At 39.1% G+C, this 27,065-nt stretch overlaps 1 pseudogene; it reads left to right on the forward strand.

The window, feature by feature from the left end:
• The first annotated feature begins 1,327 nt into the window (after positions 1–1,327).
• LOC107797143 (F-box/kelch-repeat protein At3g23880-like) lies at positions 1,328–25,788 on the forward strand (annotated as a pseudogene).
• Positions 25,789–27,065: the final 1,277 nt, after the last annotated feature.

The raw sequence follows: 27,065 nt of genomic DNA on the forward strand, positions 1-27,065 counted from the left end.
TTTGAAAAAAAAAGTTATAAATGAAAAATCCAAAAAGATTTTGTTTTACTTTATTTTTCCAGAACTACGCTTGGTCTGATTCATGTGGAACGTGATACGTAGGAAACCTACATAGGGTTAGATCGAATCATTATTAAAAAAAATAAAAAAAAGATGAAGTTGTAGGATTTGAAAATGAGAGGAAACTACGAGATGCAAGAAAAGAGCGATAATCAGAAAGAAAAGAAATGGAAGAAAATAAAAACCAAGGAGTGCTAGAGGAAAAAAAGAGAAAAATGGCCAGGAGAGTAAAATTGGGATGATGACAAATGACCTTGTGACCCTCGAAGTCATTCTAGAACCATTAATTGTTGCTAGGGGCATTGCACGCAATGTGATATTTCTATCTCATAAATGCCCTGACGCTAACATATTGGCTTTGTTTTGCTCCTCTTTGTTACTTTCATTGTTATCATAATAGATGGTGGTTAGTTTGTGGCACTTTGGCGGTTCATCCATACAATACAAGGTCAAAGATCAAGGTATCCATGGCTAGCAAAGACTTGGACACATGAGTTGTGGACCCGTCGAGGGAGATTGTGGAGTCGGAATCTGGATTGAAAGAGGAGGTCCAAAGGTTGAAACAACAGATGGTAGAAATGTACTAGTATTGGATCAGGGGGCATCTTCCACCTTCATTCCCCACTAACTACACTGAAAACCCTGCAACTCTCCCACCAATATCAAAAGCCCAGGTTCCCACTACCGTTGATTTTTCCCCTCAACATGCACCGGGCTTTACCCCTTACCACAACTACCCTAGAACCTCCTCCCAAACTTTCCATGCTCCACCAGCCAAAATAACTGCATGGCCTACTCCGACACCTGCTCCTATTTTTGTAGCCCCTCCGTGAGCTACCCTCCATCGATCTTCTAATGAAACTGTGTTCCAAGCTCCAGATACCCAATATTATGCTCCGGAACCAACTTTCAATGTCACAGATCCTTATTCCTACACCCCACACTTTGAACCTCATGTTGAAATTGAGAAACCACCTAATAATATCGAGTAGGATGAGATATTCCGGAAAGTGAAAAGTTTAGAGCAATCTTTAAGAAACATGCAAGGGATAAGAAGCCAAGTAAGTGTGGCTTACAAGGACTTGTGTTTGTTCTCTGATGTCCAATTGCCCGTCGGTTTCAAGATGCCCAAGTTTGACCTGTACGATGGACATGGAGATCCAGTTTCCCATTTGAGAGGATTTTTCAGTAAGATGAGAGGTGCCGATGATAAGGATGAATTATTAATGGCATATTTAAGCCAGAGTCCGAGTGGGGAGGCTCTAGAATGGTACACCCGCCAGGATGCCAGCAGGTGGTACACAGGGACTATTTGGCTCAGGCTTTTGCTCGGAATTTTCATTATAACATAGACATTGTCCCAGATCACTTATCCTTGACCAAGATAGAGAAGAAACCCAGTGAAAGTTTCAGGGAATATGGTTTCAGAAGGAGAGAGCAAGCCGCGCGAGTCAATCCTCCGATGGAAGAAGATGAAATGGTCGAGTACTTTCTTCAAGCTCAAGAGCCTACTCCCTTTGGGCATTTGATCTCGGATGTGGGTAAGCCTTTTAATGATGTGGTAAAAATGGGAGAAAGGGTAGAAGATGGGCTGAAGTCAAGCAAGATTATGAGCTATTATGCTTTAAGAGCCACAACACAAGCAATTCAGAACGACACAGGAAGCTTGTTAGGTCAGAAGGAACATGATGATATTGCCATGGTTGTCTCACGATCACGACATTGCCCAACGGGTCCGCCTCACCAATATACTCAGCCTCGACCCCGACCCCAACCCCAAACCTATCCCCGAGCTCCACATAATCCACCTCAATATTATCCTCCGAACAACGTCCAATCATTTGTTTAACCACTGGGTCACTCCTTATGGCGAGCACCAGTACTTCATAATACTCTTTCTCCTTTACAACATTTTCAAGCACCCAATAACCCTAGAAAACAGGGGCATAGAGGGGAACAAAGACAAAGAAATAGTTTCACACCAATCAGAGAATACTACACAAGCTTGTTTAAAAAGTTAAAACAGTCTGGCCTGATTGAACCGCTACTCAGCTATACTCTGGACCCATATGCAAAAGGTTATGATCCTACTGTACGGTGCATGTACCACTCTAATGTCCAAGGGCATAGCATTGAAGATTGTCGTGCTTTGAAAAGGGAGATAGAAAGAATGATTCAAGAAGGGATAATTGTGGTCCAGGACAGTAACACCCAGAATATCGCGCAAAATCCTTTACCTGCACATGATGATGCACACTTTGTGGGGAAGATGCGTAGTGAAAGGGAGTATGAGAATCCTCTTGAGAACTTGCTGACTGAAGTTAATGATATTGAAATTGGTGAAGGTCCCAGTAATTTTGATGTGCAACCTAGTGGCTAAGATGTCGAGCTTGGTAATTGGAAAGACACTCCTTTCTTGGCTAGCCAGGGAGGAGTTTTGGTGGTTTATTTTGTTGTCATTTCTATTTTCTGGGTTATTTCAGGGTTGTAATCCGGATATTGTCTTGTGGCTCAAACCCTTCTTCTTCTTCTTCTTCTTATTTTGCCTTGTTCGTTTAGTTGTAGCAATTCGTATAGTGTTATCTAGGATTGTTCCAGGGTTTTAATCCATGTCTATTTTGCATGTTTTGCTCAAACCCTTTTCACCATCTATCTAATGCAATCTCCTGTTTTTTGTTAGTTCTAGTCAGTTTTTGTTTAGGTCACTTTTCCTTTTATAGTACTTTTCATGCTGACTCTAGTGACATGACATGCACGCATAATTCCCAGCCTGATCTTGAAAGTTAGTTTAATCATGAAGCAATGACACATTTTTGAATATGATAAAAGGATGCATTTGAGGAAACAAGTAAAGATTCACTCATTCTGAGATAACCTGAAGCTTAAATTGAGTGAAACTAAGGTAGTTAGTCTGGAAAATCAAGAGGTTGATGAGAGCATACAACAAGAAAATGTCTCTCAAACAGTTTGAGGTAGATCAGTCAATGTTGAAATGCATTCTTCCACATGTAATGACCCGATCAGTAGTTTTGAGCTCTAGTGCATCATTCAGCAGTTTGAGGCTATGAGCAGCTTCACATCAGGTATTATGACTTGTACGCATGGTCAGAATTGAATTTCAGGAAGTTCAGAGTTGATTTGGAAAGAGAATTCTCATTTCGGAAGCTTTAAGTTGAAAGAATTGACTAGGATTGGATTTTTGAGTAAACGAACTTGGAATCGGGATTTAAAGGTTCCAGTAGGTTCATATGATGATTTCGGACTTGGACGTATGTTCGGATCGGGTTTTGAAAGACTCGGGAATGTTTTGGCATCTATTGTGGAAGTTAGCATTTTTGGAAGAATTTCATAAGTTTGGGTTGAAGTGCATTTCCATGTTATCAATGTCCGTTTGGGATTCCGAGTCTGGGAATAGCTCCGTATGGTAATTCTGGTGTTGGGAGCGCGATCGAAAGTGAATTCGGAGGTACGTGGATCATTTTTGAGTCATTTGGCTAAAGATAGAAATTTGAAGGTTTTTGAAGAGTTTGATCGGAAGTGGTCTTTTTGATATCGGGATCAAAATCCAATTTCGGAAGTTGTAGTAGGTCCGTAATGTCGAATGTGACTTGTGTGCAAAATTTGAGATCAATCGGACGTGATTTGATAGGTTTCGACATCGAATGTAGAAAAGTTCTAAAGTTCATTAAGCTTGAATTGGGGTGCGATTCATGATTTCAATGTTGTTTGATGTGATTTGAGGCCTCGAGTAGGTCCATGTTATGTTATGGGACATGTTTGTGTGATTGGACGGGGCCCCAAGGGCTCGGGTGTGTTTCGAGGTGGTTTTGGATCATTTTGGGCTGTTTTGCAATAGCTAATGTTGGTGTCTGGTGTTGTTATTTTCATTTGCGAGGATCCTCTCACGTTCGCGAAGAAGGATTTGGCTTCAGGGACTCTGTTCTTCGCGTACACGAAGAGATCCCCGCATTCGCGAAGAAAGAAATCTCTATTGCACACGTCTGACTTTGGAAGTTCATATCTCTCAATCTACAAGGAATTTGGAGATGATCCAAAATTAAAAGTTGTAGTCTTTTGTGCCTAGTTTTCAGAAAAATAAACCATTTAGCATTTGGATTTGTGTAGAAAATGTTATAGCTGGTATGCTACAGGCTATCTGGGAAGATGAAGAAGAAGTTTGTGTTGCATAGGGCTGACTTTGGCAGCTTCTATATCAAAATCTATAAGGAATTTTGAGATGACCAAAACATAGAAGTTGTACATCTTGGTATCTAGTTTTCAACATTAAACTATTTGTAATTTAGAGTTTTGTACAAAATGTTATGGCTATTATACTAGAGGATGTCTGAGAAGAGTTTGGAAATTGGTTTTTGGGAATTTTCTTCTTTGCGAACGCGATTGGGGTCTCTCGAACGTGAAGAAGAGTCGTCTGGGTAGTGTATAAGTGTAATGAAATGGGTTTGGCTCATTTCATCTCATTTCCTCCATGAGATCCGACCTAGGAGCGATTTTGGAGCTCCATTTTCATCATCCATGTCAAGGTAAGTGATTTCCACCTATTGCAAGTTAATTACTCGGATTATATCTAGATTTTAACATAGAAATCATGTAAATTAGTAGAAATTTTGGGATTTTGAAGAAAACTTAGGAAATTTGTATTCTTGGATTTTGACCACGATTTTGGACATGAAATTGAGAGCCAATTATATATTTGAGTTCGTGAGTTTGTGGGTAAACTTTATCTTCGAAAAATTTCAGAATCCGGGCACGTGGGCCCGAGGGTGATTTTGTCAACTTTTCAATCGATGTTGGGATTTTATCTAAATTGAATTATTATGAGTATTACGGTGTATTTTTATGGGTTTGCCCGTTATTTGGCTAGTTTTGGAGCATTGGGGCATCAGTTTGAGTCGTCGGAAGGGGCTTGGAAGCTGGTTATTGGACTTCGAAGCGAGGTAAGTCTCCTTTATAACTTTGTAAGATGGAATTGTCCCCATAAGTAAAATAATTGGTTATGTTCTCCTATTTGTGGGGCTACGTACGCACGAGGTGATGAGAGTCCATGGGTAGCTACTATTATGTTTAAGTCCGGGTAGTCTAGGACCCAAAAGCATGCTATACCTGAAATATTTGTAATCTTATTGAGAGATGAAATTGCCTAAATCATATCGAATTAGTAAAAGAATTTCTAAAAAGGGTTAAACCTCATTTTCTTAAATCATTAAAAGAGAATTGACTTTTCGTTGGATAAATGTTTCTTGATGAATTCTTAATTGACTGTTTGAATGTGTGTATATATGATTACATGCGTCGCAAATGATTCACGAGCAAGGTAACTCTATTATTTATATTTGACCGCATCGCACGTATGATTCGCGAGCGGAGTAATAGATGCATCTATGGTTCGCGCCATTTAACCCTCTGGTAGTGCACAGTTTAAATATTTGTTGTATCGAGCCGTACGACCTCGACATTATTTGCGCATGCTTGAGATTTAGAAATTGATATTGCCTCCCTGGTCTGAGATAAATTGATAAATAATCTATTATGAATTTGGAGACTTCTAATTATAAAAAGGAATGTTTACTTATTTCTTGACTTACTTGAGTTTACTACCGTTTTTAATAAATCCATGATTATTTAAATTATTAAAATATTATTATTGGACCACTAGTAAGTGTCGAAGTCGACCTCTCATCTCTATTTCTTCCAGGTTAGACGGGATACTTACTGAGTACACATTGTTTTTGTACTCATACTATACTTGTTGTGCATTTTTGTTGCACAGGCACATGTATGTCTAGTGGCCTAGTTGGGCGTATCAACATGGTTGATACGGAGACTTAGGTGAGCTGCACGTTTTGAGACGACCCGCAGCCAGCAGTGCCTCCTTCAGAGTATTGTACTGTATTTTCTTTTCTGTCCAATTTATATTCCGGACAGTTATTGTATTACATTATTTCCTAAAAACTGCTCATGCACTTGTGACACCGGGTTCTGGGATGATTGTGGGGTATTCTGTATTAATTTCTAAATATTCTTTTATTTATTTTGTAAAGATTATCTTTTACTAGCCAAATTGAAGGAAAATCATAGTTTTCACAATTATTTAAATGAGAATTTAATTAAGTATTTATGGTTGGCCTGCCTGACAGCGGTGTCCGGTGCCATCACGACCCTTAGTGGAATTTGGGGTCGTGACAACATGGTATCAGAGAAATAGGTTTACTTAGGTCTCACGAGTCATGAGCAAGTCTAGTAGAGTCTTGCGGATCGGTACAGAGACATATGTACTTATGTTCGAGAGGCTACAAGGCTGTTAGGAGAACTTCCCTTCTTGATTCCTCATCATGCGGTTTGATTCCTTTGAGGCTTATGCCTTTGTTTATTTCCTACTCAATCTTATGCGATGTGAAGATCTTTCTATAACGATCGAGAATTGAGAAATTATAATGGTAACACAGATATGGTGCGAGATATTCCTCCCTGCGTATTTGATTGGGCTATTGTCATCACCTTGCGGAAGGTCGTTCTGTCGTTTCTGCTCAGTATCAGTATTACCTAAGTTTTTGAGATTTGACATTAATTGTTATGACAATTCGTGCATTGCTATCGTACAGTATTGGTGTAATGGTAGAATGCTTTGTCTATGCGTTGAAACAGTGAATGACTTGGAAGGATGTTTACTCAATGCAAGATTCAGAGATTCAGAATTTTATTTCCGGCGGAGGAGAGGCAATCGGGCTATGAATGTTCAAGTTTGGTTTGATGGAGTAACAAGACTTGGTATTTTCGATCATGGTGGAATTTTCATTTGTGATGTGGTGTCATTGTCCTTGTTGAATACGTTAAGTTCGCTGGTGTTATGGTTTTATTCAATTTGCCTTTGGGGCAGAGTAGCATATGGGTTCTGTGGTAGGATGACTACACTCCTTGAGAAAAGTTTAGAGTGATTTGGAATTCATGGTGGACAGTGACTAGGTCTACGAGCTTAATTTGAAATATTGGCTAGCATAACAGCGGGAGATTTGATATGACGGAAGGGAGCTGCTTGATATGAAGAAGGATACAACATAACTTTGAATTGGAAGATATTGTCGCACATTTAGTTGATATCCATGAGGAGTCAATGGACTTGCACAGCTGGTGAATGAGCACAGGCTCAGGTGGGTTTCTCCTATGAGCAAGTCAGCGGTCACGTGGTTGGAAAAGCTCCTGCGAAGGATTTTACTGGCTATCCGGTAAGAGGTCTAATATGTGAATGTTGCTAGAGATTTAGAGTGTCCATGAAATGCTAAAGGAAGGATTTCGATGAATTTGGCGGTTTAATTGCGCAAGGTCATGCCAATAAGAGATAAAGAATCATGATGGGTTCCAAAGTTGTGCAATAGTAGCTTCAAGCTAAGTGGGAGAGTCCCACCGCCTACGGTTGGATTGCCTGGTCGCCTATTTGTGAGATTTCTAGTTATCGGCATATTGATGGGTTACTGTGACTAAGGAAAGAGAGCATCAATGGTAATTTGAGCAAAGGAATTGAAGAATGTGATCTATAGTTGGCATCATCGATTCATGTTCAGGCTTTGGGAAGACTCAGGAATTATGCTTCGCGTAGAAGTGAGTTGCAAGGAAGGTGATTCGGCCGAGTACTTCTTTGAGAGGGTGGTCATGTGCTAGCGAAGCCTTGCAATTGATTATATTAGGGACCAAGTCAGAGTATGTGACTCTCAAGAACTGTCCTAGTGGGTTCAAAGGTTAAGATGTGGTGCCTAAGGGTTTCGAGTCTATAGTATGGTTGAGTGTCGAGCTTTTTTGTAGCAGATTATGATAAGGAGCTTGGAGTGTTCTGTGTTATCTTCGGTCTGCGATATAAATTGAGATGAATGGGAGAAAATGACTTTGGATTCATAAAGGAATTAATCAGAATGGGTGTACCATTTGAGGATGCGAATATGCGCATAAGGAGGGTATGAGATGGTTCGTGGGAATTGAGACAGCATGGTCTCGTGAAATAAGGTCACTCAGGATGAGTGCGGATTTGGGTTTGTAATATTTTGAATGGGGCTACTATTATTCCTAAGTCAAGCCCAGAGTAAATTGGAAGAAGTAAAATCAGTCAGCAATGGTTGATTGGTATAATAGTGGCAACGATTAGTTCTTTCAGCGTGTTAAGTTATACACATGATTACAGTAATGCGTGCGAGGTTTGACAGTTGCCGTAATTGATTTTATTTGGAGGCTTTCGAGTATTTTGGCCTATTATGTGCAGATGGATCACGGAGGAGTTATGGTGGGTTAGACCACTACTTGAGAGTGGTATTTTTCTGCGGTTATGAGAATTTAATCACGGGTTGTAATGGTTCTCTTGAATTGAGTTAAGTAAAAGGCTTCTATATGAAGTGTTTACCCTATTAGTGGTTCAGGAGTTATGATGAAATTCTTGTACTCTTGCGCATTGTCATGATTAAGTGTCATGAGTAGCGTGGGATTTGGAAGTTTAGAATCAAGGTTGCGATTCGGTGTTGACAAGGAGGTCACGGGCTCGGATGAGCAGGAAAAGAATTTAGATGTTTAGAGTAAGCTGGTATTATCTTTAGCGTCGCCTGAGATCAGTGTCATGAGCAAGAGGTATTGTGTATTGACTTGCGGATCATTGATTTGCTTTGTAGCATTTGTATGGCCGGTGGTATGGATGTGCAGACTTGTTACCTGGTGTAGAAGGCCATGGGAGCATATCCCACAGAAAGATTGTATAAGTATGACGTGTAGTCACTTAATTGATTGAGGATTTAAACCAAGTATGGAGATTGTGGTACTATCGCTAATTGAGAATTTATGCCTGAAGGGCGCTCGGTTCATTTGGTTGTGGAATGTGGAAGGTTATTCCGGATTGGACGGCTGTTCTTGTGTGTTATGGGAAAAATGGGGTTATTATGGACCCAGGAAAGATTATTGGCCTAGTTCGATACGATCAGAATTGGCTTGAGGTCTGTGAATGGATTTAAATATGAATATAGGCTCTATATCAGGCTGGTTGTGTTCATTTAAGCATTGCGCTCCTTATGGAGGAGTATTCGAACGTTGGATGTTATTTTGTTGTCGGCTATTTTATGTAATGTTATATTGTGCCGTGTGAGTTGCGAAATGGCTTGATAAATTTCTTGTGTGTTGAGGTTCCGCGTAGCGATGGTGTTATGTGAGTAGGATGGCTCTTGAGATTAAGATCATATATCGCACTTCAGTTGTGCTTGAGTTTTGTAGCTTATGGCGCAATCTGTCTGCCCAGAGATGGTATTATGCACTTAGCGTGCTTGTGGCCGATATTAGATATTTTGTAGTAATGAGCGATTTTGCTCGTTGTGTATCTTCTTATGTGAATTTTATGTGTGGATCGGGTGGCACGCCGCCACGGGTATGTTGTTTGGATCGGGTTGCACGCCGCGACTGTGTGATGTTGAGTACAGTTCCCTATATCTGTTTCTGTGTGTTTTGTTTCCCATTTTCTGAGGAAAGTTCATATTAGTTGCGTGAGTTGAGTAGTCCCTTCTAGATTTCGTTTTCCTTGTGTATCATGTTCAAGCTTGTGGCCTATTGGCACATTGTGGCATCATATGGGACTTTTGATCATGACTGGGATGGCTTATTGCCTGAGCAGTTCGTACTGGGTGACACGAGATTATTGGATCTAGGATCAGTGCAGTCGGATTATATGAAGTATATTAAAGAGCAAAGATCATTATTTGGTTTAGAATAAGGTAATGGTTCTTGTCAGAAGTATAGACTCAATGATTTGTTGACTTAACATTTGGTTATGAATTTCTACACATCTCTTCCTTTTGGCTAGTTTTGGAGCGTTGGGGCATCGGTTTGAGTCGTCGGAAGGGGCTTGGAAGCCGGTTATTGGACTTCGGAGCGAGATAAGTCTCCTTTATAACCTTGTAAGAGGGAACTTTCCCCATATGTGAAATAATTGGTTATGTGCTCCTATTTGTGGGGGTTACGTACGCACGAGGTGACGAGAGTCCGTGCGTATCTACTATTATATTTAAATTCGGGTAGTCTAGGACCCAAAAGCATGCTATACCTGAAATATTTATAATCTTATTGACAACTGAAATTGCCTAAATCATATCGAATTAGTAAAAGAATTTCTAAAAAGGGTTAAACCTCATTTTCTTAAATCGTTAAAAGAGAATTGACTTTTCCTTGGATAAATGTTTCTTGATGAATTCTTAATTGACTGCTTGAATGTGTGTATATATGAGTACCTGCATCGCACATATGATTCGTGAGCGAGGTAACTCTATTATTTATATTTGACCGCGTCGCACGTATGATTCTCGAGCGGCGTAATAGATGCTTCTATAGCTCGCGCCATTCGACCCTCTGGCAGTGCACAATTTAAATATTTATTGGATCGGGTCGTACGACCTCAGCATGATTTGCGCATGCTTGTAATGCTTGCTTGAGAGTTAAAAATTGATATTTCCTCCCTGATCTGTGATAAATTGATAAATAATCGATTATGAATTTGGAGACTTCTAAATATAAAAAGGAATGTTTACTTGTTTCTTGACTTACTTGAGTTTACTGTCGTTTTTAATAAATCCATGATTATTCGAATTATTAAAATATTATTATTGGACCACTAGTAAGTGTCGAAGTCGACCTCTCGTCTCTACTTCTTTGAGGTTAGACAGGATACTTACTGGGTACATGTTATTTTTGTACTCATACTACACTTGCTGTGCATTTTTGTTGCACAGGCACTTGTATGTCTGGTGGCCTAGTTGGACGCAGGGACATGGTTGATACAGAGATTTAGGTGAGTTGCACCTCTTGAGACGACGCGCAGCCAGCAGGGTCTCCTTCAGTGTATTGTAATGTATTTTCTTTTCTGTCCAATTTGTATTCTAGACAGTTGTTGTATTACACTATTTCCTAGAAACTGCTCATGCACATTAAGCACCGGGTTCTGGGATGATTATGGGTTATTCTGTATTAACTTCTACACATTCTTTTATTTATTTGTAAAGATTATCTTTTACTAGCCAAATTAAAGGAAAATTATAATTTTCACAATTATTTAAATGAGAATTTAATTAAGTATTTATGGTTGGCTTGCCTGATAGCGGTGTCCGGCGCCATCATGACCCTTAGTGGATTTGGGGTCGTGACAACATCGAGATAAGGTTGAGTCAAGTATGTTTCGAACCGGCAAGAGTCATTCATCGGGACAAAGGTATTGCCCATTGCACTTTTGTTTGTCTTGATGCCATCAATCGATACTATGTACGATTTCTTTGCTTATCTTCAATTGCATGTTTATACTTAGCATTTTTAAAGTATGGTATGACGAAAGCATTTTATTTTGCTACCCAAACACTTTTATCTTCAATCTGCTTCTTAGATTGCAGGCACCCACCTGGAGAATGAGGAAATTCTTTTCAGAGTTACTTCAAATTTCAAGTCAGTAGCAGGCGCCCACCTGAAGAACGAGGGAAGTCATTTCAGAATTCAATTCAAGTTAGAAGTAGCAGAAGCTCGCCTCAATAATGTGAGTCGACAGTCCGAGATGACCAAATGAAGAAGTCTCAATCCATAATTTAAAAAAAGTAAACCCAAAATGCAGAAGCAGATGAAAGATGTGAACTGATAAAGACATGGTTGAAGTCTCGGCATTGCAATCCCCGTTTTCATCAGAAGAAGTCGTAGAAGAATGAACTAGCACCTGCAGCTAGCAAGCAACAAGGTTCAAATCAAAAGTCTGCATGAAGAACTATTCAAGACTCAAGATCAAGCTTCAGAAGACTTATAGATAGGAATCTTGTAACTCATAGCTGATGGGCTTGTTTACTTCTTTTAGTTTTTGATTTTGATGTAATAAAAGGACCTCGGACTGGAGCCTCAGACATAACCTCACTCGACTCTCTCATCCTCTTCACATACTCCATCACTTCATTCACTTTTGAACTACACGTGGCCTGATTTCTTTATAGCCAATGATATGTAGGTAGCTCAGATACCAGGGCTCGATCACAATTTTTTACCCATATTTCTATTCTTTTAAATAAGTGTCGGGTCAGAAATCAATTACGTCGCTTACTTGTTTCTTTTCTCAAAACCAGTTCGTGTTTCCAAGCAAAGAAGGGCAGCTGTAAGCATGTAATTTTTGACCCGCACATTAGATTTACCTTTAATAGTCCTAGTATTTTTAGAATATTTATTTGAGTTTATTTCTATAGGATTTTACTTTATTATTAATTTTAACTCTATTTTTAAAGCACAAAATTGAAAAATACAAAAATAGTTTCATTTTTTCTATTTAATTCAGGTATTATGTATTTTTGGAAAGATATTATTTTTAACTCATTTTTATTTTAGTATAATCCTTGAAAATACCAAAAAAATAGTTTCATATTATAATATAGTTGTTTTAATTAATTAAGATTGATTTTATATTTTTATAGATATGATATTTTAGGAAAAGAAATTAATATTTTAGCTTTGTAGAATTAAAGGGCCACTTTAAAGGCAAATTTGGCCCAAACTTGAGCCCAACTTCTGGCAGCCCACTCCTCCCTTCAGCCCATTTACCCATTCCCTAACCCACAACCCTTTTATAATAAAAATAAAACCTAAATCCCTACACTCGGAAGCCAGCCCCAGTCGTAACACACAAAAGAAAAGAACGGCCTCCTCTTGAAGCTCGATCATCTCTCTCAATCTTTGAGAGCTGTGGGCGACACAAATAAAAAACGACAAACACACACACAATCTAGCATCCCCCCCCTTTCTGTATCTTCTTTATTCTCAAAATCAAAGAAACACACACACATAAAAGATCTGGAAAAAAGGAAACAAGGAGGGAAAAATGGGTTAGACTAATATAGTGATGACATAAACATAGGCCCTTTTTGTTGTTTCTTGATGGAATTAGGAAAGTTGGAAGGCAGAGCCATTAAGGGGAGGAACGGACGGAACAGTAGCGGCAAAAACGGAGGAGAAACGAGCACAAAGCTTTCCATAAGAAAGATCATTGTTGAGGTTTTCCCATCCGAGGTCTTGTTTGCCTTTTTGGTCCGTGGTTCCGGTGTAGATTTGAAGTGCTATTGTCAGATTGAACAATGTTGTTGCTTGCAAGGAGATCTTTCATCAATTTAATTTTGATCACTATTTGGGTTCCACTTGATGTCAACTCCTTACTTTGTTCTTTAATCTCCTTTATGTGTGATCCATGATTGCTTGAGCTTCATGCTTTAATTGTTACTTCGTGACTGATTTTCCATGTTTTGTTTCAAGTCCGTTTGAGTTGAATTTTTAAGTATAAACATTGTTGAATTCTTGTAGCATTTGATAGAAGGGTTCAGACTCAAACGTAAATGACAATTTAGATTGAAAATGTTTTATTACTTTCATTTATCGCTTATCGCTAGTAGCATGCTTAGGGTGACCACGCCAGGGTGGGCAAACTTTAGTTTTTTTTATTCGATGTGAGTGGTCGTTCCCTTTAGTTCATATTCAGGGGAATGTCCCGTAGACTTTGTATATTTTTTATTCGGGGTATGCCCCATAGTATTATGTATTTGGAGGCTGCGACGAACCTCATGGAAAAGTATAGTATATATTAGTATTTAGGACTTTGCTTTACTTTTCTTTTTCTATTTTCTTTTATTAGATGGGGACGACCTCAAGCCTCTTTTTGTGTTTGCTTTCCTTTCTGCGTTTTAACCTCTATTTGAATGTTTTAAAACCAACTTGATCATGTGCGCAACCGTACTAGTTGCGGGACTCGGAGAATGCCTAATACCTTCTCCCCGAGTCAAATGAACCCCCCTTACCTAGAACTCTGGTGCATACTACGTTTAGAGTCAAATGTATTTTGAAGGAATATTCTTATTTTAAAAACGGTGACCTGGCACACTGAAATCAAATGTCAGGTGGTGACTCTGAACAATCCTTCGAAACGCAATCTTTTTGTCACTTTCAAAATTGAAAACCCTTTTGAGCTTTACAAATTTTATTATTATTTATAAGAGGGTTTAATGAGGTGAAAAAAGGGGTGTGACAATAGCATAATGGGCGACAAGCAGTCCATGCCAAAATAATATCAAAATCTACCATGCTAAGCAATAATAAATCAGCTCTGGTCTTAAAACCACTAAGAACAACCAAACACGACCTATACACATGATCAACAACAATAGAATCTCCCATAGGTGTGGACACATAAATAAGAGAACTCAATGAATCACGAGATATGCCCAAATATGGGGCAAAATAAGATAACACATAGGAAAAAGTGAAGCATGGATCAAACAAGACCGACACATCTCTATGATAAATCAGAACAATACCTATAATGACAGAGTCGGAAGCAACTGCCTCTGTACAATCATGAAGAGTATAATATCTGTCCTGGCCTCCCCCTGTAGGGCAGCCTCTACCTCTCCGATCTCCACCTCAATCTGGCTGAGCAGGTGGGGTGCCAGTTGGTGCTGTAATCATAGCCTGAGGACCCGGTGGAGCACATGGTGCTTGAGAAGTCTGTGGAGGTGCACCCCTCCTAAGTTTGGAGCCATCCTTCACTATATGGCGAGTGTCGCTACACTCAAAACAAGCTCTCGAAGGGTGTGGCTATTGTGATTTGCTCAAGCCAGGTCAGCTGGACTGATCGCTAAAATCACCCCATGCGAGAGGTATACTAGACATTGGCGGTGCATAATAAGGCTCCTGTGGCCTAGGAATAGCCGGAATACCACTTGCAGTTGGAAGTGCTGAATGAACAGAGCGACTCACATAGCCCCTACCATGACAAACTGCAGCTGGGGCACGAGTACTACTATAAGTGCCAGAATCTCGAGACCTCTTGGCTTCTCTCTCCTCTCTCTCTCGAGAGCAAGCATGCCCTCCACTCTCCTAGCAATACCCACAACCTGCTAGTAGGAAATATCCATCTCCAACTCCCAGGCCATGCTAATCCTGATGCTGGGATGGAGCCCCTCGATAAACCAACGGACCCTCTCTCGAACTGTAGCAACCAATGCTGGTGCATGCCTAGCCAAATCACTGAAGTGAACCGCATACTCTGACACAATCATAGCACCCTGGCGCAACTACTCAAACTCGGCGTGCCATACATCTCTTAGACTCTAGGGAACATACTCCCTCAAGAACATATCCAAGAACTGAATCTAAGCAAGTGAAATTGCCTCAGCCGGACTACCCAACTTATAAGCACGCTAGCACTAATAAGCTACTCCTTTAAGCTGGAACGTAGTGAAAGAAACCCCACTCGACTCCGCTACACCCATGGTACAGAGGATACAATGGGACTCCTCAAGAAAACTCTGGGCATCCTCTAACGCCAATCCACTAAAAGTAAGAGGGTGGTACTTCTTATACCTCTCAAGGCCGAGCTGCTCCGCCTCAGAAACTGTTGCCCTAACCTCGGGCTGAACTAGGTCTACCAGTTGCATCGATACGATCTCTAGAACTTATTCGACCTGAACCGTTGCTCTCGGGTACGGGCGGCGAGAGTCTATGCTCTTCCCCTGGCCCGAGTTGTCGTAGGAGCAAGCAGAATCAATCCAGCCTAAGCCAAGGTGCTGAACAAGCTCAGGAACTGTGCAAGGGTCTCCTGAAAAGCTGGTGCAGTACATCTTAGACCTCTGCGCTCCAACTGGAGCTATTGGTGGCTCCTCTATAGTAGCTCGTGTCGGTGCTTTGGCTGCACCACATGGACGTCCTTGACCTTGCCCTGACCCCGGGCTCTTGCAGCTCTAGCAAGGGGTGTGGGTGCCTGGTCATCAGATCTAACTGTACGTGTCCTCACTATCTACGAGAGAATAAAAGACAGAAGTTTAGAATCTTGAAGTCAACAATTTCACACGACAAAGAATCAAAAGAAGTGAAATTTTCCTAATAGTTCCATAACCTTCCCAAAGATAAGTATAGACGTCTCCGTATTGATCCGCGAGACTCTACTGAATCTGCTTGCGACTCACGAAACCTATGAACCTAGAGCTCTGATACCAACTTATCACGACCCTAACCTCCCTTTGTAAGACGTCTACGACACCTAGTCTCAAAGACTAGGTAAGCCTAACAAATTGCGGAAATAACAAAAATAGAAGTAAAAACTTAACAACAAACTGCAATAGATAATTAAATAACTGATAACAATGGCACTCGGTATGTACAATAACCAACACTCTAGTAATACATAGTATTCCCAAAACCCGAAACATCATAAGTCACAAAATACAAAAGAAAACTAGTATCTCTATACACTAGAGTCTAAGAAAAAGAAGTACGGAAGGTAAATGACATAGGAGAGAATAGAGGGGGACTCCGAGGTCTGTGGACGCGGAAAATATTCCTTAAAGTCTCCAAAATCTCGATACTCGCTGATAAAGAAGGTGATGAGAAGTACCTAAATCTGCACACAAAATATGTGCAGAAGAGAAGCATGAGTACACCACAACGGTACCTAGTAAGTGTCAAGCTTAGACTCGATCGGGTAGTGACGAGGTAAGGTCAGGGCCCCACTAGTATATAATAAATAAGGCAGAAGAATATAGCAATATAATAAGAGACTGGAAATTTAACAAAGAGGAAAACACAAAAAATAACAGCACAACACACAAGGATAAACAACAGTAGGGGATCTCCCAAGATACTGTCTCGTATCCCCAAAAGTAAATATGCAAGGAGATCTCCCGAGGTACCGCCTCGTAGTCTCAAAACTTAATGTGCATGGAGATATCCCGAGGTACTGCCTCGTAGTCTCAAAATTAAAGGTACAGGGGGGTCTCCCGAGGTACCACCTCATAGTCCCAAAAGTAAACACACATCTCAAAACCGATGAATATAACATTTAACAGCAAGAAATCTACAATTAAGACTACTATAGATAAGAGAAAAACAAGAAATCAACTAAGCATGCTGCATAGAGTTCAAATAAGTAGTTAAGACACTTAGACATGCGAAATTAGGCTAATCAGGGTAACTACATGTATTGGTATAACTCAATTAAGATAAAACAGGTTATTATTCAGCAAAAATTGGATTATACAATAAATAGCCCATGTACGCACTCGTCACCTTGCGTACACGGTGCTCACATATCATAGAAGTATCACGACAATACCAAATCCTAAGGAAACTCCCGAGGTACTGTCTTGTAGTCTCAAAAGTAAATGTGTAGGGAGATCTCCCGAGGTACTGCCTCGTATTCTCAAAAGTAAAGGTACAGGGGGATCTCCCTAGGTACCATCTCGTAGTCCCAGAAGTAAACACACAACTCGAAATCGACGACTATAATATTTAACAGCAAGAAATATACACTTAAGACTAATACAGATAAGGGAAAACAAGAAATCAAATAAGCATGCTACACATAGTTCAAATAAGCAGTTAAGACATGTAGACATACGAAATTAGGTTAAACAGGGTAACTACACGTGCTGGTATAACTCAATTAAGATGAAATGGGTTATTACAGTAAAAATCAGATTTTACAACAAATAGCTCATGTACGCACTCATCACCTCGCGTACACGACACTCACATATCACAGAAGTATCACGACAGTACCAAATCCTAAGGAAACCTCCCTCACATAAGGTCAGGCAAGGCACTTACCTCGAACCAAGCTCAATCAATCAATAAGAATGCCTTTTCTATGATTTTCCAACTCCGAATGACCCAAATCTAGCCAAAAGCAATTACATACCATAAATATAACAATAATAAACTAATCTAATTAATGAAATCAAGGCTTAAGAAAGAAATTAGAAAATTGCCCCAAAAGTCTACCCGGGCCCACGTCTCGGAATCGGGTAAAAGTCATAAAATACGAACACTCATTCACTTACGAGTTCACTCATACCAAAATTATCCAAATCCGATATCAATAACCCAATCAAAACTCAAAAATTTGGTTGAAGAACTTTTCCCATTCTTCCCAAAATTTTCAACTCAAATCCGAAATTAAAGGATGGAATCAACTATAGATTATTGGAATATAACCATAAATGAGTCAAGAATCGTTACCCAATAGTTTCCTCTGAAAATCCTTCAAATTTTCATTCAAATCCGAGCTCTCTATCTCAAGTTTTGATGAAAATGGCATAACCCTCGATTTTGAAATGTTATATTCTGACTAGGTGTAATGACCCGACCAGTTGTTTTGAGCTCTAGCGCGTCACTCGACGATTTGACGCCTTGAGTAGCTTCACTTCAGGTATTATGACTTGTACGCGTGGTCGAAATTGAATTTCGGGAAGTTCGAGGTTGATTTGGAACAGAAATTCTCATTTCGGAAGCTTTAAGTTGGAAGAGTTGACTAAGGTTTGACTTTTAAGTAAACGACCTCGGAATCTGTATTTGAAAGTTTCAATAGGTTCGTATGATGATTTCGGACTTAGGCGTATGTCCGGATCGAGTTCTGGGTGACACAGGAGCATTTCAGTGTTTATTATGGAAAATTAGCATTTTGAAAGAATCTCATAAGTTTGGGTTGAAGTATATTTTAATGTTATCAATTTCCGTTTGGGATTCTAAGAGTGGGAATAGCTCTGTATGGTGATTCTGGTCTTAGGAGCACGTCCGGATGTAGATTCAGAGGTCTGTAGGTCATTTCGGGGTCGTTTGGCGAAAGTTGAAAGTTGAAGGTTTTTGGAAGTTTGACCGGAAGTGGACTTTTTGATATCGGGGTCGGATTCCGATTCTTGAAGTGAGTAGGTTCGTAATGTCTATGACTTGTGTGCAAAATTTGAGGTCAATCAGAATTGATTTGATAGGTTTCAGCATCGAATGTAGAAGTTAGAATTTCTTAGTTTCGTTAGACTTGAATTATGGGTGTGATTAGTGTTTTTAGCGTTGTTTGATGTTATTTGAGGCCTCGATTAAGTCTGTGTTATGTTTTGAGACTTGTTGGTATGTTTGGACGGGGTACCGAGGGGCTTGGGTGAGTTTCAGGATGGTTTCGGATCATTTCTAGGTCATTTTAACTGCTTGTTTTTTGCTACATCAGTGTGCTATGCGATCACGGGGAATTGGACGCGATCACGATGAGTAAAATGGGAGAAATTGACCAGTGATTTGCGATAACAGAAGACCTTTCGCGATCGCATAGAGGAAACTTTCTGCAGCACTAACCCGGCTTGGAAAGCTTATATCTCTCAACCTATAAGGAATTTGGAGATGATCCAAAAATGAAAGTTGTGTACAAAAAGTTATGATTGGTACGCTACAGCCTATCCGGAAAGAGTTTGAAAATCACAAAGAAGAAATTTGTGTTGCACAGGACTGATTTTGGCAGCTATATCTCAAAATCTATAAGGAATTGGTAGATAAGTAAAGCATGAAAGTTGTAGCCCTTGGTGTCTAGTTTTCAAAAGGTTAAGCCATTTGCAATTTGGAGTTTTGTAAAAAACGTTATGACTATTATACTAGAGGCTATCTAGAAGAGCTGGACACCTGTTCTTCGCGATCGCGAAGGGAAAATTTTGGGCTAAGAAAAGTTGTGCTTTACGATCGCGAAGCATTTTTCGCGATCGCGAAGAGTAAATACCTGGGCAAAAGTTATATTTCGAGGTTTCAACCATTTTTAACATATTTGGAGCTATAGAGCTCGGATTGAAGCGATTTTTCAGACGATTTTCACCATATGGATTGGAGTAAGTGTTCTATATCCGAAAGTGATTATACTTCATGATTCTATAGTTATATTCATCATTTATTTCAGATTTAAATGGAAGAAATCAAGATTTTTGCAAAACTTTTCAAGAACGAAAATTTAAGATTTGGAGGTCAAGTTGTTATCAGAATTTGATAAAATTGATATGGTTGAACTCGTATCAGAATGGGTTGTCGAATTTTGTGAGTTTCGTCAGGTTCTGAGACATGGGCCCCACTGTTAACTTTTCGAGTGTAGTTCGGTATTTTCATAAATATTTAAATTTCAAGCATTGGAGTATATTTTTTATTAATTTGCACGTTGTTTGACTAGTTACGGATTGAACGGCACCAAGTTGAGTCTTTAGAGCAAAATTATAATCGGAAAGTGGGCTTTAAGCCGAGGTAAGTCTCTTTTCTAACCTTGTAAAAGGGAATTAATCCCATAGGTGAACTGATTTAATAGGTGCTTCTATTTGTGGGGGGGGGGCTACGTACGCATGAGTTGACGAGAGTCCATATGAAGCTACTAATTGTGCTTAAGTCGGGGTAGTCTAGGACCCAAATCATGTTATACTTGTGATGTTTACACCCTACTTGATAATTTAATTGCTTAAACATATTGGAACTTGATAAAGAAATTGTTAAAGGTTAAACTTCATTTACTTGAGTTTTGGACGAGTCACTTGACCGTTAATGAGAATTGATATTTCTTTGAATATTAACCCTTAATAAATATTGAAATGATTATTTTAATGTATTTTTCTCTTTTTGTGGAGGGGGCCGAACGCCTCGGTAGCATATAGATGTATCTATGGTTGGTGTCGTTTGACCCTCGGCAGTGCACAATTTAAATATTATATGTTTGATCAGGTCGTACGACTTCGACATGATTTGCGCATGATAAATTTTTGGAACTAATAATAATTGATATTGCTTCATTGGCTTGAGATATAAATTGTTAAATGACGAAAATAAATTTGCAAATTTCCTATTAATAAAAAAATTGTTTACTTAGTTCTTGTTAATGAATTTTCAGTTGTTTATTACAATCCATGCTTAATTATAATATCGGAATTTTATTGTTAGCCCATAGTAAGTGTCGGAGTCGATCCTTCATCACTACTTCTTCGAAGTTAGACTAGATACTTACTGAGTACGCGTCGATTTACATACTCATACTACACTTGCTGCACATTTTGTGCAGGTACATATATATATCTAGTGGTCTTGTAAGCGCAAAGGCGCGGTTATTGCGGGGACTTACGTGAGCTACATCCCATGTTACGAGTCCAAGCACACAGAGTCTCCATCAGCGTTATTTACACTTTCCTGTCTAATTTGTATTCCAGACAGATGTTATATTTTACCATATTTCCTAGTTGATGCTCATGCATTTGTAACACTGGATTTTGGGATGCGTATGGGTTATTCATTGTTGTAGTTGTGGAAAATATTTTTTTTTACTCTGTAAATTCTATTTTCGTATTATTTGATTAATGAAAACTATGGTTTCAAAGAAACTAAAATGAGTAAATAAGTTAATCATTTATTGTTGGCTTGCCTGACGGTGGTGTTAGGCGTCATCGCGACCATAATGGATTTTGGGTCGTGACACCAGGCATCCCTTCTTCGTGAACACGGACATACCCTCGCGTTCGCAAAACATAAAATTTTCCTTCAGTCCAAAGCCTTCTTCGCGAACGCAGAAACTCACACCGCCGGACCATATGCGAACGCGTGACCCTTATCGCGAAACCGTAGGCTAAGTGTCTGGGATCTCCTCTGCCTGTTCCTCTACGCGAACGCAAAGAGAAAAACTCATCCGGCCTTTTAGATACCATACGCGAATGCGAGACCTCTCTCGCGAACGCGATGAAGGAAACCAGCAATTGATGCACCAGATTTTTTCTGCAATTCCAACAAGTCCAAAACTTGTCCGTTAACCACCCGGAATCCACTCGAGGCCCCGGAACCTTAACCAAACATACCAACAAGTCCTAAAACATCATACGAACTTAGTCGATCCTTCAAATCACATCAAACAACGCTAAAACATGAATCACCCTCCAATCTCCAAACTTAATGAACTTTGAAATTTCAAACTTCCACAACCGATGCTGAAACCTATCAAAGCACGTCCGATTGACCTTAAACACACAAGTCATATTCGGCATTACAGATCTGCATAACTACTCTTCTTCTTCTTCGAGTTTCAATTTGAAATTCAGCCAAAATCAAGTCTAATCTTCACCTAAACACACTCAAAATTGAGATATAAACGCAAAACAATATTTTCAATTGTTTGCAACAATACCCAATCCAAACAAATAATTTGAAAATCCAAATTCGAATTCAAAGCTTCAAACTTTTTAATGGCTGTCAATGGTGGAGAGTCAAATACCTTCAAAATTTATTGATTGAGAATATTAATTTAAACACCAATTGTGCAACATGAAAGGAAATTGCTAAGTTAAAACGAATGAAATCCATTGATAAATTCCATTAAAACTCTATACAACAAGAAAGCATAAAAAAACAGAGAACATCAAATGAAGAAAATTTGGGGAAAAAAGAGAAGGAGAGTAGAGAGAGAGAGAGAGAGAGAGAGTGAGCAAGTATAAGAGGATAAGAATATAACTAATACTCCTTATTCAATTCCTAATATAAAGGGATACTCATTTAAAACTTATTTTGTATATAATTGGTAAATTGTATATGACCATGTAATTATATTGAAATTTGAGTAGGGTAATAAGGCTTCAAATAGTGTATAGGAAGGTAAAAATCCCTATATAAAATGTCCCAAAAATTTGAACTGAAAAACTAAAATTCAGGACTCATTGGCTAATTCTCAAATAGCAGACCTTTAGAGTGGCTATCTGATGTCATTTCTACATTATTTTTTGGAACTTTTCCTATAAATACAAAATTTTAAACTTATTTACTTGATTTATCTTAATTTTTTTATTTACATAAAGTAACTAAAGTGTGTTACAAAATATATACAAGTTCTGTCAAAATCTATAATTAGCTGAAAATAATTTTTTATACAGAATTCCGGTCTTGTTTCTATGAGATAACAAACCATGGAATCCACGTCATTCCCACATGTGCTATAAGCCTCAATTACTTGTGGATAGCTGAAACCCATCGCAGCATAAATTTGGATTCATCTACTGAAGGCATAAACTTAGGGGTGTTCAGACCAAATCGAAAAATCGCACCAAACCGAAAAATCAAACCAAATCAATTAAAAATTCAATTAGGTTCGGTTTGACTTAATTTGGTATTGAGTAAAAAAAACTCGAACCAAACCAACATATAAATATATAAATTTTATTTATATTTTTAAGACTTTGTAGTGATTTTCTTTAGAAAATATGGAAATATTTGGGATCCTCTCATGTATTAACCTTGAAAACGTAAATTAACGAAAAATTATTGTTAGACGACTAAGAAAATAACTATCACGTGTTACTAAAAAAAATTTCTCATTAGAATATTTTAATAGATCATATGTTTGTCAATTTTTTTCATATTTACTAAACATATATTCATTTACCAAAACTTTGTCTATAATTTTAACAAAGTAAGATTAAAATAATATTTATGTAACAAAAAAACCCGAAAAATCTGATAAAACCAGATCAATCCAAACCAATATAGTTATTTTGATTTAATTTTAATAAAAACCAAACCAACCCGTCATACGTATAATCTGGCAAGCAAAGCTCCGTACCTTCATGTAGTCTTCTCCACTACAAGAGCTCGAATTTGAGCGCAACCGAAATGGAATCTGAGGCCCTTCTACACCGAAAGCGGAGCAAACTAACCATTCTCAATTTCCATCAACTTCAATGCAAGAATCGAGCTTAAAAATCCCTATTCTGCCAGCAGAGCTCATCACTGAAATACTGTTAAAGCTACCAGTCAAATCTCTTTTACAATTCAGGTGTGCTTCAAAATCTTGGCTTTCCTTAATCTCTACTCCTGAATTTATCAAGGCTCATCTCAGCATGTCTGCTAATAACAAGGATTACACCCACCATAGGCTTATCTTTGTTCAACATGACTACAATGTTGAGCTCAAGGGACGTATCTGTACTTATCTTAAGGACTGTACCCTTAGTAATGTACTTGATGACTCTGTTATTGGGGCATTTGACTTGGATTATCCTATGAAAAACCCCCATAAATCTGTTGAGATTGTGGGTTCTGTAAATGGGTTGATTTGTCCTACTATTGAGCAAGAAGACTTGTTTCTCTGGAATCCATCAATTAGGAAGTTCAAGAAATTGCCTGATTTTACAGCTAAATTGAGGCTTGGTTACTGTATCATGTATGGTATTGGATATGATGAGGTTCATGATGATTATAAGCTAGTGTGTGTTTTCCGAAATTCGAGTTATAACATTTCACATTATGTTGAGGTCAATGTTTATAGTCTAAATAGTGATTCGTGGACAAGTATCAATGATTTTCATAGTGGGGAGCAATTAATTAGGTGGGGTATGTTTATGAATGGGAAGCTTCATTGGGCTAGTAGTACCTCTCATGATTTTCATTCCTATTGTGGTTGGGATATCAGTTACATTGATTTGGCTCATGGGAAATGGGGAAAAATGGATACACCCTGCTATGGAGAAGGAGACTTTGAATTTTTGCCGTGCTTGGGAGTCTTGGGAAGTGATCTTTCTGTGTTTTGTAATAGTCGGAAGACTTACACAGATGTATGGGTTATGAAGGAGTATGGGGTTAAAGAATCTTGGACAGATGTTTACCATCAATTATCATGTTGATCGTGTGGGGAATATGCTCGTTCCACCCTTTTGCATGTCAAGTGAAGGTAGAATTTTGTTTGAGGATGGATCAACTTTCATGATTTATAATCCAAAGGATGACTCGATCAGATATCAAGAGGTTACCAACTGTGATTCCTTTTACTGGTCAAACATCTACATCGAAAGCCTAGTTTGACCCAATTTTACTGAATAAAGTAATGATGCAACAACAAGGCAGGCTGAAAAGTTTCAGATGAAGACAATTAGTAAGAGCTCTCTAAACATTTTTCTCAACTGCTGTTACATTTTGTTTTTATTCTCAAATATAGCACAAAACGTTGCATATTATGGATATCTTTGAACTAATACATGCTTGGAGATTTTGTTAGTCTTTTTTCCCTTTTGCTTCACCAAACAACAATATTTTGCAAGAACAGTTATTTGCTTGAGGTCTTTGGTGTCCTCACCGTCAAACTTAATGACACTCAACACTATTTCGCTTCTGGAGCAGTACTTTAAGTGGGATATTGTGCCCCTAGACAGAGTAAGAATAAGGAGCACTGATAAGTAGGATTTTAACATGTTTTATACCCATACTTGCCTGTGCTTTGAGTGTAATTTGCTACAAAATAGTCCCAAAATGCTTACAGATTGCGCTTGATTGCAGGTTTGAGCTATAAAGTGACAAATCGTCAAAGATCGGCTCAAATCGGAGTGAAACCTGCTCAAGTCAAAGATCATTAAAGTAAGGACATTCAGAACTTCATGCGGACCGCACCATCAGGTCATGCAGCCGCACCATAGGAGTTCAGAGACTAAAACTACAAGTCAAGCTCATGCGGCCGCATCCCACTTCATGCAGCCCGCGTCCCACTCATGCGGCCGCACAATCTTGCTATGCGGTCGCGTTCAAGAAGTTCAGAGAAGATGCCAAACTCTTCATGCGGCCGCACAACAACTTTGTGCGGTCCGCGCCAGTCTTCATGCGGCCACATTCCATCTTTGTGCGGTCCGCATCACCATCTTCAGAGAGCAAGATTTAGAGGTCAAGCAACCCAGTGCGGCCGCGTGACAACTTTGTGCGGTCCGCACTAACCTCGTAGGGGAATTTTTGTCCAGTTTTTCCAGCCCACTATAAATAGAATATTTACCATTTTTAGGAGGAGGGGGGTACATCTGATAGCTGCTGCACTCGTGAGACTTATGTTTTGGCCTATCTTGGGCATTTTTAGCTTAGTTTCGTCATAGATTATTGTAGTTTAACATTAGCAATTAATTAATATGGTTGTTTCATCTTCTATTTCTTCATTTTCTTCTTTAATTATGTCTAGCTAAACCCATTAGCTAGGGTTGTGGCTCAACCCTAGTGTGGGTAATTAATAGGTGTAGCTTCTTAATGATAAATTGATATTGAGTTTTTGTTATTTGGATTAAGTTTATGGTTTAATTAAGGATTGTTGGTTGCAAACATTGATTCTAGCTTGGTGGGTCTTGACTCTTCTTGAGAAAGAGAGTCTATGACCCCAAAATTGACCCAACAAGGAATTGGGTTGGACCCATGAGAAATGGTAGTCCAAATTAACGGGTTAAACCTCGAGAGAGTAATCAACCTACTTGAACCCTAGTTGCTTGGTCTAATTGGCCTACCCAATTGGTCTCGAGAGAGTCAATTGGGAAAAATCGCTCTCTCTTCCGAGAGGTGTGAGAGTGGGTATAATTGTGCAACTGTTATAACATTGATCCCAAATATGTCAATCTATTATTAGTAGTCTCTACCCGTTAGTTAACCACCTAGGTGATGTCACGACCCTAGTGCCTTTCTCTATATTAATCACAACTTAGAACATCTCTCTTTAGTAAATTAGCCTAAATTTGTAGTTGATAATAGTAGTTATTAAACAAAAACCCCAAAAATTTTTAGAAGTACAATTAGGAGCAAACAAGCATTCCTAGTCTAAAAAAATACGCAACTCCATTCCAAGCTCCCTGTGGAAATTTACCCCGATACCACTATTCTGGCAAAAGTCTTAGCGCCCGCTCTTCCTACCGTTGTGTGAGGTTGAGTTTGCTGCGATCACTTTTTGGCGCCGTTGCCGGGGACCTTACGGTGTTGACTATTTGTGTAGCTAGTTTTGTGTTTTGCTTCTCTTTCCTTCTTGATTACTAATTTTGTTTGTGTCGATCAATCAGGTACAATGGCTCTTAATGCAAATGACCCTCTCGGCAATGTGATAGCAGTGGAGGAGGTAGAGGATCTAGAACAAGATGAGGTCTTACCTCAAGTTCCAAGGAGGGGCCGACATGTCAATATAAATGCAAATGAGAACAACAATATTCCAGACCCTCCTCCAGCACCACCGAGAGTGGCTCCCAGAGTTTTACCAAATCAAGGATACGCCAATGCTATTGTTCCTCCCCGAATCCGGGCGGGGAACTTTCAAATCACAAATGTTATGCTGACCTTGCTCGAGCAGAGAGGTTATTTCACGGGTGCCTCTGATCAAAATGCCTACAAGCACTTGAAGGGGTTTGTGGATACAT

Source organism: Nicotiana tabacum, chromosome 7, assembly GCF_000715075.1.
Source record: "Nicotiana tabacum cultivar K326 chromosome 7, ASM71507v2, whole genome shotgun sequence".
Taxonomy (NCBI): Eukaryota; Viridiplantae; Streptophyta; class Magnoliopsida; order Solanales; family Solanaceae; genus Nicotiana; species Nicotiana tabacum.